Below are 14,557 nucleotides of genomic sequence, written 5' to 3'. Positions count from 1 at the left end.
TAGTAAATTTTTTAAGCCATTAGCTGTGGAAGCCATGCTGTATTTAATACACAGTCAGTATTAAATTTTTCATTAGTGCACCCTAGTGTACAAATCCCTATTGGAGATAAGCCTGTACATCTGCTATGCCATTTATTAAATGCTCTGGATTCAAAATATGTGACTTTCAGAAGCTTTTGTACATTTATTTTATTATTTTTTCATAGATACACCTTGCACTTATCACTTGCGGTAAGAAAAAGGTCTTGGATAAGCAAACTTGTTGATTTAATATGTCTGAGCTGAGATGCTACTTGAAAGTAGCTTCCAAAGGCTTTGATTACCTTGTGCACTTTAGTGAGCATCAAATGTGTTCACAGAATGTACAGGTATGTCACAAGTATAAATAGTAGATAGGTACTGTTGGCATTAAGCATTATGATGAAGTAATTTTAAAGCCTTTATCTGCCATGGTGGGTAGCATCCAGATCTTGTACTCCAGTAAATGTTAGAGATTTTTTTTTTTTTTTAACTAAGATAGCAAAAACATGTTGCACTGAGTGACCTGGTTATACTTTGCATGTTTTGAAATCTCTTTTGGTTCTGTTCCACATTATTTTGCTTTCTAATGAAAGTTCTGACTCATGCATCACATGATACCAGCAAGAGCTGACGCCCTGGATATGCTGATCTGCCTTGATAACAAGGTTACATGTCTATGTGATCTTACAGTGGTGGAAATTCAGAACAGTTGTATTGTCCGATGTGAAGCTGTGCCAAATTCACAGTGATGTAGTAGCGATGATCAGAATGTGACCTTAGTTGCTTAGTACTGCATAATTCAGAGGGGGGAAGAAAAGCATACAAGTATGTTACGCGTGCTGTCCTGTGAAATTTGGTGTATATTGGTATGCTGCTTTTGTTTGGGGCGGGGATTTTATTCTAATGTTTTTAAGCTAAACCAAGAGAATGAGAAGAAAATCCTGGGACTCATATGGTTGGTTTCATCTCTGCAAGAGCACTGTGATTAGCAGGAGTCATAGCTACACATATAATGAGTTGAATGAGATGGATTTGCTGACCATAACCAAGGAAGCATGTTTTTGGAGGAAGATGACAACTTACAGTATCTGTTATCCAAGCCCTGTTTCAGCTGCAGACTGCAATCCTGAAGTTGGAAAATAGGAAAAGATTCTGGCATGTGCAGATGTCTATATTTTATGCAACTCATAAATCAGCTGCTAAGGGCACATAATTTAACTTGGTTTAGGGTATCTTTTGCTATCAGGACTTCATTTGTGCAAGGACATGAAAATACCTGTTCAGAACAAGCTGCTGTGTCTTTAGGATTCATTCCTCCTCTTATGTCCCGTTTTCTAATAGCTGTCCTCCTGAATTACTGTTGCATAGAAGTTTTTATTGGTGATGTATATTTTTTTTTCAGTAGCCTGGACACTGAAAAAATGTTAAATGCATGTTTCATACCCATGCTTTAGATATGAAATTCTGTCATATCTATCCTATTGTGTTTGGCTAAGATTTTCATCAGTAACTCAAATTATAGACTGGTTTTGGTTCAGGTTCTCTTTTCTAGAATGGGTTTTGTGCTCTAAAGAGGTGTTTTCGGTGTCTGCCTGCGCACAGAAATGGAATTTGCAAACTGTGTCATTCGGTGGCTCACCTCCCGAGAGAGGTAGTCCACTGGACTTCAGCCACTCCTGGTCAGGCTCCTGGGGGTCAGTTCATTTGTCACTGCTTACAAGAGCTATACTTGCGGCACCTGCTAGCCACTTACAGGGAGAGGAAATAGGGGGAAAGTGAATGTATTTCATGGTGGTTCCTGTGAGGATTAGCAGCTATGAGTGAATAGGAGAGCCAGGTGCATGAGAGCAACAGATGCACCATCAGTCAATTTAAAAACTGCTGTCTAAGGAGAACAAGGATTCTTAAGTAATTGCTGTTGAAATGCAGATCAACATTAATGCAGTGCAAAGCATTTCCCAAGGAACTAGAGAACTGTCTCCCTGAGCAGGAACAGTAGTGCTGCATGTCACCATAGAAAGGAAGATCTCATGCAGACTAGTTTGCCTTACAGTAACCAATTCTCTGGGCAACAATAGTATGTATTGCATATACTGTGCTTGGGTAAGGTAGTGGTACTCCACAACTCTGGCTTCAGAAACTTGGGCAAGAACAGGAAGCAATTCCCATTTGGGAATAAATGGAGCAAGAAAACTTGCTGCTTTTCTGATAGAGCTTTTAGAAAGTCATTATCTGATGTAGTGCTGACAAAACAGGAAGCTGGTTTCTCCTATGCTTTTGCTCCTAACTTAAGAGCTGCTGTGAGTCAGGACCAAATTTTGTCACCAGGGCCAGTGAAGATCTATTTTTGTGTTCTATTTAGATGGTGTGTGAAAAGCAGGAAAGTTTTTATGGTGACCAGCATGAAACAGTCAACTCTCCTTTATCTAGGAAAGGAAGGGATAATCCCAATAAAACCCAAAGGTAGATAATATAAACCAAGAGTAAATCAGGCTATAGGGGAACATATTTTGTGTATTGAGCTTTAGAAAGGTTTGTAAATGGGTTCTGTAGAAGCTGGGACAGCTTTTTGCAGCTGTCAGAAGAGTGAGGCTGCATGAGAGGGGCATGTGCTTCATGGTACAGAGCTGCAGCTGGAGTGTTGCGGAAAGACACAGCTAGTTAATCCACAGTTTGGGTAATCCACATAGTGATAGCTATCAATTAGCTGTGCTCAGTTGCAAATAAATATGTTTTATAAAATTTTCATGTGTTGCTACACCAGAGGGTGCTGTCTCACAACTATAAGAAATTTTGATTTAGAGTATTTTTTTTAAAAAGGCATTAGTAAGGAGGAAGAAAGTAAAGGAGGTGCAGTGGGCTTTGCCATAAAATGGATACAGGATAGTTTTGGCCCACTCTCAAGGTCATTTTCGAGTGTGTGTGTATGTGTGCGCGCACACACGTGTGTATGTTTGTTTTGAGGTTGCCTAGCTGTCTGTAACCAGCACACAGCAGTGCTGACAGCTCAATTTACTGTTTTAGTACATCTGTTTCAATGCTGACTTTTCTCTCTAGAGATTTTATTTTTCAGAAGTATAATGAGATAGGTTTGGCTGTATACATCTGGCCTAGGAAGGGTTTCCTGTATGGAAGACTTGATAATGAGTTCATTAAGGGAGAATATAAATGAAATGTAAGAAATCCTAACCATCAGTTTATCTGTACATTTGTAGTACCAATCTAGGCAATTTTTTGTTTGATCAAAGCCACAAACGTCCATCTTATTTCACTAGATATTTCTCCTGATATTTTGTGTTTCCATTTTTAGGAGTGTCTTGCATAGTTTGTCATTTTAACCTCTTCCAGATTCAGTGCATTTTTTTACTTGTTTGCATCAATGCAGTATATTTTGTCAAAATGATTCACGGTCTCCGAGAATAGAGTTGGCAGCAAAAAATGTATTTTTTTTAATATTCTGAAAGATCAGCATAATTGTAATAATTATAGGTTTTAGACATTTTAAAATTGAGTTCTGTGAATTTGAATGTTATCATAAACACTTATTTACACAGCTTCTGTGACTTAAAAGTCCCTATTGTGCTGTTTCTTTCACTGTCAGTTAATTTAGGGGAAGCAGAAAAGACCAAGCCTGTTGTTATCCTGGCCCCAATACAACAGTAGAGGTGGTGGCTCTCAGTGTTCCTGTATCTTATTAATGCCATCTTCCAGGCTTGATGTTTCAGATTCTCCTTGTAATGTCTGATCAAATATACAGTTTTTCACAACAGGTGGTCACATTAGCATCTTTTCATTAAAATATGGCCTTTTCTTTTTCTAAGGCCTTTATAAAAACATATAGGAATTATAAGAATATTATCATGCTTCTACTTTTTGTTCATCACTTCCAAAGTTTGGAAATGCCATCTGACTTCTGTATTTAGAAAGGTTAGGAAAACAAATTTTCATATACAGAAACTGTCATTTGAATTTCAAAATGCAATAAGGATGTTTTATTCTGATCTATTAGAATAACTCTGCTGTCATTCATCTTATTTCAGACACAAGAACAAAGAATTATTCCCACTGAGTTGCCTTCAAGCTACACACTTGAGAATACATAAATATTTTAATCATATGTAGAAACTTTACTCTAGATGAGATTCCCCAGGACCTTTACATAGTCTGAACTTCTTTTCCTTTTTTGCTTTAAATATTTAATGTTACTAACAAGTGCTGATCTCTTGTACTGTCCAAAAATAACATGGCATGTTGCACAGGCATTCACATCCCTGCTCTTAATTGTTTTTCAAATGAAATCTGTCATTTTTTTCAGTATTCACTGAACTTAAGGTGATTTTCCTCCTGGTGAGACCCAGGTTGAAATTGTGAACCAGGACCCTCTCTGGGGTGCCCTCTTGCAGAATGGCTGCAAATCCTCCAGCAGTTAGCTCTATACACGTGTGGCGTGCAGCTGAAACTGGGACCTGATGCTGGCTTCATTCCCAGTTCAGCCTGCATGTGGACAGTAGGTCCACAACAGGAGTCAGAACAGAATCACAATGGCTCAGACGAAATCAAAGTCGATCTCCAAGTTGGTGTCTGAATTTCATTTTGACCATTAACTTGTGTTATTTCTATCTTATTCAGCGTCTGCCTGCAGAGAGACTGCCTGCTCTAGACTGTCATATGTTCTAAGATCTTTCAGGCTGTTGTCTGTCAGTAGGAGGCCACTGTACATGATAAGACATCTTGTCACAGAGACCAAATGGACAATTCTTTGTACCAGATGGGAGTTATGCTCCAGGCTTCGATACGTTAAGTCTTAAGCAACATCTTTGCTTGCTTACAAAATACTCTAATATCTGAAAACTGCTACTTGAAACGGTCCGCTTAGTTTGTTATGTGTTATGCACCATATTTGGCTGCAAGATCGGATACCAGCCTGGAAGGCAAGTGTTCCAGTCTATTCTGCTAGTACAGCTGATATTCTTGCCATGTGGAAAGTGATTGCATTCATCAGTGTCTTACAGTGGCATCCATATTCACATGTATTATTTTCCTAAGGAGAAAGTCAATTTTTATTCTACAGTAACTATTGTTCTTTGAAATATTGTCATCCGTATGGATCCTGTAACTCGCCCTTCATACTTCGTTTAGGTGGAGAAGAGGAAAAGGCCACCTGAATCTGTAATGGGGCACATGCTGCAAAGGGCTTGTGAGTGACTGATTCAGGCTGCTTGCAAGGCTCAGCACATGTGCCCACAGAGACCCCCACTGACTACAACCCCTCCTAGAACCACTGTCTCTATAAATGCCGTGTTCCCAAGCTAACTAAGTTGCGTTCACACGTGGAGGTGTTTGCCAGTAAAATCCCTGTTGTAAGAGCATTCTTCTTTTCAGTTAGTCCCACACAGACTTGGTCGAGGTCATCTCAAAGAAGCAATTTCACTCTAGGTATGACAGCTGGCTTCCTGTGTTGTACTGTACTGCCGCATGATACAAGTGGCTGTATCTCTCATAACTTCGTGACATATAAAGACCAATGAAGTAACTGACAAAACTGAAATCTTTTCTTGTAGTTTGCCTGTACAGGGTAAATATTCATGCTTCCATCATGACTCAGTGGAAAACAGATTCATCTTTTACTCCAGTTAGCAGGAATTGCATTGGGTTCCTCCGAGATTTTTGTTATGGCATATCAGTTTTTTCTAAAAGGTACAAGAAGATAAGCTGTTAAAATTTTAAGGTGTTTGACCTGTCAATTGCTTTCATGCTCGTATTTTGAAGCGTATAATGGGTATGCTCAGGCTGTATTAATACATCTTTAACAAGAGATGTAATTATTCCAGAGTTTGTATGCCTGCTCCATAAGTAAGAACAGGTGGTTTTTTCCTACGCCTGTTCTCACTTACAGTTCAGGCGTACAAGTTCAGCAATGATACTATATCCAGCCTTAATAAATGTGAATGTTGCCGTAGAAACACTGTCACTTTGAGAGAGGTATGGAATGCCAAAGAAACCTGTTCTCTCAGCATGCAGATGCTAAAAGCAGATGAAGACATTTATCAGTAAATCAATTAAGCCTATTATTTATGGAAAATACAGATCATGTGAGACATTTGCACTATGGAATGCGTTTGTTAATGAAGTGAAAAATCAGGAATTGTCTTTGTTCCAGCTAATTCCTCATGTGTTATTGTACAGCATGAAGATACAAGTCCTAGCAAATACCTACCTTTTCTGGAAACATAAAACTCCCTAAATTCCCAAGTTCTATATGCTGAAGCATATAAATACTGTATGGCTTGCAGAAGACTATTAAGCTGAAAATTTTATTTAACTTCAGCTTTTTTTTGTTACAAATGTATTTTTTCATTACAGATTTGCTTGGGAATTACTGGAGTTTGTAAGTCTGTGTATAAACCATGCTTTCAAAAGCTTGCAACTGATTTTTGTAGTAGTAGCTAATAGATGGTACATGGGACTAGGTCTTTAGAATGAAACAGATTTCTGCCATTTGCTACTCGTAAGCTCGAGACATCACCATAGGACATCCATTTCCATAGCTGTAAAGTGGAGATAGACTGTCTTTGTTGTTAAGTGTTCTGAGATCTGTTGATGAAAAGTTCAGTACAAAAGCTTAGTTACTGTTCTGCTTTTGAAATCCTAGTCAACGGTCCCAGTTGTCCTCCTAGTCAATAGGCAGTTAACTGAGCTTAGTCAGCTTTCAGAGAAAGCTCTGGGTAGATGCAGCAAGACAGCATTGGGAACTGGGCTGCCATGCAGACATTGCGAAGGAATGCTGGGGAGCAGCTGCCTGTTGGAAGGACAGACTTCACCATCTCTATTTTATAATTTACTGTTTGTCATAGTTTAATGTGGATACAGTAAACTCTCAACAAACCAACACTAGTTTTTGACATTCTCAAAGCTAATAAACAGTTGGGTACCTGAAGTGATGTTAAGCAGCATCAGAACCACACCACAAGAGGGACAGCCTGGTGTCCCTCAGCTTTTCGGTGAGCCAAGGAAAGGCAATCAATAAATAATTGAAAGCTGGGGTTGGCAGGCTTGTCCTGCTGTTCCCATGTGGCCTTTAATGAAAAGAGTTTTTTGAAATATGCAAAATCTTGTTCACTATAGTGAAAGCATATTTTCTATCTCTGTTTTCTAGTGCGTCTTTACTTTAGTAGGCATAAACATAGCTAGTTTTGTCTTTACTTTAGTAGGCATAAACATAGCTAGTTTTGGAGGAAAAATGTGATAGTCCTGCTGTCTTCCACTAGTCAGTATCTTTTGGAAGTTCTTTTCCAAGTAGAATGGCTTATTTTAAATCGTATGCCATCCTCTATGTGCATAGGGCTAAATGCACTTGCACGGAACTGCATGAAGTACTTATCCCAATTGCTTTGAAGAGCTTTAATACTTCATTAGCACTTTCTCTGTGGAGCAAAATATTGGACTTTTAAAAACACTTTTAAAAAATGAATGCTAATATAGACCCAGAACGTGTGGCTTGTCTCAGTTACCTTCTGTCTGCTGAACCTGTTCTCATCTCCCACTGTGTGCCACATTTCCTTTTATTGATAACAACCTATGCGTAGTTGGCAGGAGGTCTACTTTTCCGGAAAGTACTTTAAAAGTTTGCTCATTGTCACAAATGAGAATTTGCTGTTTATCAGTATTCTACTTGTTCTAGTATTCTCCTTCAGCATAGTCTGCAAGTACTGCCCTACTTCAGGCTAGGAAAAGGTTTCTCATAGCTTTTTTTCTTCAAGCTGATATGCTGGAATACCACTACACTGAGCTACACATCTGTGTCAGATGTGAATATCCTTTCTAGATAGTAATTTTTAAAATGGATGATATTGGCCTTACAGGGATAAGAACAAAATATGATTCTGAATTCTATTAGTCAGGAAAGTTGAAACAACCCACTGTCTCTGTTGGTACCAGTCATGTAAGATTGTATGATTTCTGGTGTAAATCAGAAGACTTTCAGTTTTTAGTAGACAAAAAGGTTATCTATCCTGCTTAAACAATGATGATGAACACGAAGCTACAGAAGGGAAAAAATGTGGTAAGATAAGGCTTGACAAGGGCTGGGGGGAGACAGGGAAGCAGTATGACCTAACCTTTATGATTACAGATGAGAAAGATTGACTTACAAAGGTCTTCTGAGCTATAAATTTGATCAGACCCATTATTTCAAAGCAGCCGTAAGTCCTTGAAGTTTGTATTCCTGCTGTTGTTGGAAACTTGCTTGTTAACCTACTTTTCTACTGTATTGTGCACTGACATGCTAATGATTATTTATGAGTAAGGTTAAGGAAGACCAGATACCCTCCAGTGTTCCAGCATGTTGTTAGATTTTTCACATAGATATTGGATAATAGAATTATTTTTAATTACAGGTGACAGATGTTGAGAATTGTGTGAATGTATGAATAACATAAAAATGCAAAGCTCTCAGAACACTAATTGTTTTTCCCATGGGTACAAGCAATTTAGATGAGTTTTTGCTTTAACTAAAATCATATTTTCCAGTATGGTATTAAAATTCTTCCTAGTAAGTGCATGAAGTAGTCTGAAGCATATTTGAATCAATTAAATTACTGATATTAATACAGTTTATTCGCCTACAAAAATGGGAAGAATGTAAGTAGCTGAATGCCAAGACCTCGATCTTAAATAAGATTATACTGGACCTATGCTATCATCAAGCTTCTTTTACTTCAGGTTGTCAAAAGCAATCTGATTTAGAGAATTCTGAAGAACTAGATCCTGCTGTTATAAAAAGAATGTGCAAATTGACATATGCTTTGCCCAGGTGAAGACAGAGCGGGGCCGTAAGCATAGAAAAAGGGAAGAGCAGTGGAACTGAATCTTCCCTCAATGAACTCTTAATTTAACTCTTGAAAGTATTTCGCTAATCCTCCTAGATTAGATGCTAACAAATCCTTTTGGGGAGTTAATTTCTTTGGCTTCGTGTGATACTCCCCACTACTCTGCTACCCCGCTACATGGCTCTGTGGGAGGTAATAAAGGGTAGTATCTGTAAGTTGTTCAGGAAACCTTAGCGGCACTGTCTTTTTGCTGTTAAGGCTACCAAATCTTACGAAGAGAATATGTACTTTGTTAATCTTGAATGTTTTGTATCTGATCATTAGTTACTTGGGTTCCAGGTGTGACTTTTTAACTTAATATACAGAGAACGAAGGATCAGTGGTTTTAAAATAACTTGAAATTGCATTAAATTAATTGGGAGCATCAAAACAGAACATCTAAAGAAAGGATGCTGCATACTAAACTCCTGATACTGCTCATTCATAAAGAGTTCTTCCCTGCAATACTAATTTACAGAAAATGAGAATGACAGTGGCTGATAACAGAATTGTGTTGTGCAAAGGATCTGTATCATGTGATAAAAATTTTCCTGGGTGATGTAAGCGATCCAGGTATTACAATCACTTGTCTTTTCATGTCTTTTGATGATAATCTTAAATGCAATATAGTTCTAACCTTATGGTTCAGCATATACAGTTCAGTCATCTGGAAAGTATGTTGAATTGGGGCCTTTTATGTAGATAAGCTCCATGTAACTGTTTCAAAATCCAACCGAATCACGTCGATTGCCCAATGGCAATCCAGTGCATTTTTGTCTGACTTCTGCATACATTTCATCCTTCTGGCTGAAATTCATTCTGGTGCTCTTGGCTGGGCAAAAGGTATCTGTGTTGCTGAAGTTCCGTTAATGCTCAATTTTCAGAAATTAAGCAATTAGTGATGTGGGTCTTATGTTAGTTCTTTACATGCAGAATTCATGCAGTATGGGATGAAAACAGGATCTAAGCCTGAGAATAACCAACCGACGATCATCTCTGTTCTGCAGTTTAGATCCAAGGAAGTATAACCTCATGCACAGCTACACTGAAGTGCCAGTGATGCCATAACTTGGCATTAATTGAAGTTTCTTCTGTGCTAGGTTTGGAGTAGTCTGTAGATTCACTGGTACGGCAGACGAGGAAGGTTTTTGTTTTGCTAGAGGCTACTCCTGAAGTGGCAAGGAAACTTTCTGGTGTCTCAGAACCAGATTAGAGCTTCTTAGAAACAGAAACAAAGTTGAATTTTGCAGCCTGGGGCATCAGAGGCTAGGGACTGGTCAAGGCTGGGCAGTTACTCCCCACAAGAGAGGGAAGAAGATGAATGGACCTGGGAGAAGGGGCAAGGGGAGAGCCTAGAGCAGGAAGGCCTGCTACATCTGCTGCTTCTGGGGCCCTGGGCAACAGTTACAGAGGAATATAACAGTTACTGTCAAACTCCAGTAGTAACTGTCATGCCAAGCAACCCACCTCTTCCTTGGGGTGGCAACAGCAGCCTGGGCAAGTTAACCTGTTTTTTCATGGCCCTCGGGGAGACATGCATGCAGTGGGGCTGAGGCTGTTCTACTTTCCTGCCCTGCAGCAGCTTTCTGCTTTGTGTATGCTTAAGCTGTGCTTGATGTCCCTCTATCTATTCTGACTTATCTATTTCAGGTGTTTCTGTAAAGATTGTGTCCATAGTGCATAAGGAAGGACATGATATGATTTTCAAGACTGTCTCAAATGATTTTTCCTCTAATGCGTTCTTTATAGTATCTTCAGGCTGCATATCACCCGTGGTTGAGTAGCACTCATCACTAACTGTATTGTAGCCAGGGCCTCAGCTGATATCCTTAGGACCAGCCTTTGGTACTGTTTGCAGATTTGCTAAAGAGAATTAGTGCAGAGTTGAATTTCAAATGGACATGGGTTGGGTTTGTTTTAGGATTGTGTTTGAGATGAGTATTGTGGTTGGTTTAGTTCTAAAAAGCCTGTTTCTACACATATTGTATCACAGCCCTCATCCAAGGAGGTTTAGGGGTCTCTGCTGAGAACTATGTTGGATTTTGAAATACAGGGACTGTCTGTTTACTTACTTAAATGTTTACAGCTGTATGTAATGTAGCCATATATAAACAAAAGAAGAATTGCCCTTGATTCTCCTACACCAGTAAAAACACAGGTATATGCACTTACCCATGCACACACAGACTCTCAAACTCTGTATCTGAAGCTTCTTAAAAGGAACTATTTTTCTAAATTCCTTGAAAACTTGCTGAAAATTAAAAATCAATCCATTTTCTCCATTTCTGTCGAGCCAGTAATCTTATGAAATTGGTTTTTTGTGCTTGAAGTCAAGGATTCTGACAGGAGACAAATGCAGTCATTTATCCTGGCAGACTCATTCTCTGCCTGACCTCACCCCAATGGCATTTTGGAAGTGTGGGTTCGTTATTTTGTTCAGGTGAATCATTCAAAATTACCATTCATCTGAAAGAGTTTATCAAGTACTAATGGGATCAAATACTAATGGGATTTTGCAAAAAAAAAAAAAAAAAAAAAAAGGCTTAGCAATTCTTCATCTAGCAGATTGATGAGAGATGAAGTGAGTGTCTGAGATATTTATTAACTTCTATTGGTAGTTTTGAATATAAGAAAGGAATGTGCTTTAAAATTAACTAAAGGAAGTATGTTACTCTCCTTAATTGTTAGTGAGGGGCTTTAATGCACAATAAAAACACCAATCATCCAGATGTTTTCTGCTTGTAATAATGTTCATAACTATCAGAAGACTACTTTTAATAAAAAACTGAAATTTTCTTTTAAGCACGAAGACTTACTAGTCCTTGTTTTCTGGATAAATTACAATTTTCTAACAATCTAGAACACTAATGGCTGTCTAGTCCCAGTAGGTAAGGGGAAATGTTTCTCATGTAGTTGCTCAGTGATGGACTCTGAAGAAAATGACAGCTATGATACTCATCTTTCTCTCAATTTATATCAAGCAGAGTACAGCATCAAATTTTGATGCCAAATGTAATTATTCACTAGAAGCCAGTGTATATTTAATCCTCAAAGGCAGGAGTGTTAAGTAGGCAGGATAGAGTCGACACATATGGAATATTACATTCTGTAATGATGCTGGAGCTGGTTAAAGCTTATTCCCTAATTCTGTATCCAAACATCCAGCTGTGAACACAAATCGAAGTCCTTGTGGGTACAGATCAGTCCCAGGTGCAAACACCCAAATATGCAAGCACAATTTAATTAGTGCAGACTATACTGGAAGGGCAAACCTGCCTTTACCAAAATGTACCCGTCATTATTCCTTAGCCAGAACAATGTTTTAACTAGATGAGCTTTTTCTCCCCATAAAGTTGTGTTTTGAGTCTTATCTTTAGATTGTCTGTTAAGTTTTGTGGAGAGTGTGATGGTATGTATCTAACATGTGCTAGGCATGTTTGCACCCTGGTATGGTGTGCCATTTTTCACTGGGATACCTGAGTGATATAATATAAGTTTCAAATAGTATTTATCTTCTTTTTATCTAATGTCATGTTACGTTCTCATCCCCTGAGGAGCAAAGCATTGTGAGAAATAAACCAGGGAGGATCCTGCGTAGGAAGGGAAATTCCAAACAAATAAAAGGAAAAGGACAGTGGTCGTGGTGGTTACTCACTGGAGCACGTTGCTCAGAAAGGCTCTGGAATCTCCATCCTTGGAGATGGTCAAAACTGAGCTGAACAAGGCCTTGATCAACCTGATTTGACTTTGAAGTTAGCCGTGCTTTGAGTGGGAGGCTGGACAAGATGACTGCCAGGGACTCCTAACTTTTCTATAGCTCCGTGATTCTGCACAGTCACCTGTCGTCTTAGTGGTTGGCTTACTTTTTTTTTTTTTTTTTTTTTTTTTTTTTTTTTTAAACACTCATCAGGCCCAGAGTAATAGCAGATGGAAAAAGGAGAATACAGTATTGTTGAAAGATTATTTTGATTTTTGGTGGTCAACAGAAAGACATCAGTTCATCAGTGCAAGGGAGAAGCAGATGGAAGCTGCAACTTTAAAATCAGATGAGGTTAAGATTAGTTTTTAGCAGAATGTATTTTGTGTCTAATAGCTAATAACGTATCTTTACATTGTATTTCGAAGGCAGAGTATTTAAAATAGTTTTCTGTCCAGTATTCTGCTGATGGAGAGTTTGGGGATTTTTCAGAAGATGAATGCTGATGAGGATCCGGAAGATGATTGTCCCTAACGAAATGTTTTATGGCTAAGACCGTTGCTGGAATAAAACCATTGGCTAATTATTCCTGCAGCTTGTACATCTAAATCTTATCTACACTCTTTAACTCTAGCTTCCTCCTTTCTTATTGATCTCATTCATTAATGAATACTGTGGATCCTTTTATTGCATCTTTTCCATCCTGGATCATTACAGGGTCACTAAATGTAATTCTTCCCTGTGGGCATATACTACCTGTTCTTGCTCATTTCACAACGTGGTAATTACGAATAAACCAGAGGTTGCAAATTATGAAAACAACTCAGCTGACACTGAATCTAAATTAAACTATAGGAGGAAAATCCATTTATGCACCCACATTGTTATTTTATTTTTTGCTTTGTTTTTTAATATAAAGGGACTCAGTCATATTTATCCAATGCCTTATACAAAGTATGAGTCCTGTGGCAGTGTTCTTCTCTCAATTTCAGCTGACTATGAGAAAGTGTTGCATTTTAAATCAAATTATTCCTACTTGATGGAGTAAATGTTTGCACCTGAGGTCCTGAGCAGCTGCAGCTCTCACTGCAGTCTGTGAGTGTGATACATGGTCAGTTCTTCTGAGGACTGTGGTGCCTGTAATGGGGTACTTGCTGTGTGTGTGAAAGAGAGGGAGACAGACCACTGCTGCTTGAGGACTGTAGTGCTGTTTGGATTTTTTCCTATTTTGTGCTTCTTTGGGCTGGACTAGGGCACAGTGTAGAACTGGCTACTACTAAAATAATTTGTTTTTCTCTCTCATGCCGTGTGAGGTGTCATTGGAAGCAGAAGCTTTGTAAAGAAGGCAACTGATCCCTCTCTTTTTTTGGATAGCTGATTCTTTTCTAATCAAACTGGCGTGGAATTGGTTTCCCATCAATGGCAGCTAAGAGTGGACTGCCTACATTTTCTGTTGCTAACTTTCCGATGTCCGAGGACAGTACACCTTACTTTACATACACACTATCCATTACAGCATGTGTCCTTAAGCTGTTTATATAAATTTGGATGTCCCTGGGAGTATGTATTTGTGCTCCTGAAGGAGAGAGCTAACAGATACACATACATTGCCTGATTCTGAGAGAGATGAAGAGAAGACGCAATATGTATCTTTTACTGGTCAGATCTAGAAGTAGTCCGTTTTGGTTTAACATTACCCTAGTCTCACTAGTGTAGCTCGCATTTAAACCCAAAGATAGCAGGAAATTTGTAGTACTTTTGATAACAGAGACAAAGCAAGTACTGAGTGCAGGTTTCCGCAGAGCACTGCTGTTGAACCTCAATTATTCCTGCCTGCAGCACATCCATTATTCCAGTCCTTAGACTCTGATCATCAGGAAACTCCTGCTGTGCAGGTGCTGTAATAAGAGCAAATCCCTGAGGTGTCTGAGGACCATAAGCCCATTTCACCTCTGCTGATGCATCAAATATG

The sequence above is a fragment of the Dromaius novaehollandiae genome, chromosome 5 (assembly GCF_036370855.1).
Source record: "Dromaius novaehollandiae isolate bDroNov1 chromosome 5, bDroNov1.hap1, whole genome shotgun sequence".
NCBI lineage: Eukaryota > Metazoa > Chordata > Aves > Casuariiformes > Dromaiidae > Dromaius > Dromaius novaehollandiae.
Note: the sequence above shows the minus strand (reverse complement) of the source record.